Source organism: Psammomys obesus, unplaced genomic scaffold (genome assembly GCF_907164565.1).
Source record: "Psammomys obesus unplaced genomic scaffold, mPsaObe1.curated_primary_1811, whole genome shotgun sequence".
Lineage (NCBI taxonomy): Eukaryota > Metazoa > Chordata > Mammalia > Rodentia > Muridae > Psammomys > Psammomys obesus.
The window spans coordinates 2536687-2537296 of NW_026596240.1; positions in this window are offsets into that span (position 1 = coordinate 2536687).

Below are 610 nucleotides of genomic sequence, written 5' to 3' on the forward strand. Positions count from 1 at the left end.
CAGCCAGACATGATGCAGAGAGTGAGGTCTTGGAACACTCAGACCCAAAGGGCTCAGGTACCCCTTGGGAGAGGAGGCAGGGGTAGGGGGACAGAGGGGCTGGAGAGCACCAGGAGAACGAGGACCGCTAAGACAATGAAGCAAAGCTCACATGAGCTCACAGAGACTGAGCCAGTTTGCATAGGGCCTGCCTGGATCTGTACCAGGTCCTCGGCTTATGGGATCCTGAATGTGTGCAAGTGGTCTCAGTTTCTTGTGCCTTCTCTTGGGCTCTTCTACTTCTGTTTGCTTTGTTTAATTAAAATGTGCTTGCTTTTTTGTTTTATCTTATCTTATATTAGCTTATATTAGGTTATTTTAGAAGCCTGTTTGTTTTCTAAAGAGAGACAGAGAATGGATTCTGACGTGGGGTAGTGATGGTGGTGATGGTGGTGGTGGAAGAACTGGGAGGGGAAGGAGGAGAACTATAATCAGGGTATATTATATGAGAAAACAAATCTATTTTCAATGAAAAGAAAAAACAAAACAAAACACAAACCAAACCCAAACGAAAAACTAAGTCACCCTTTGATACATAGTCAGTTCCAAGCCAGTCTGTTCTATATATAAT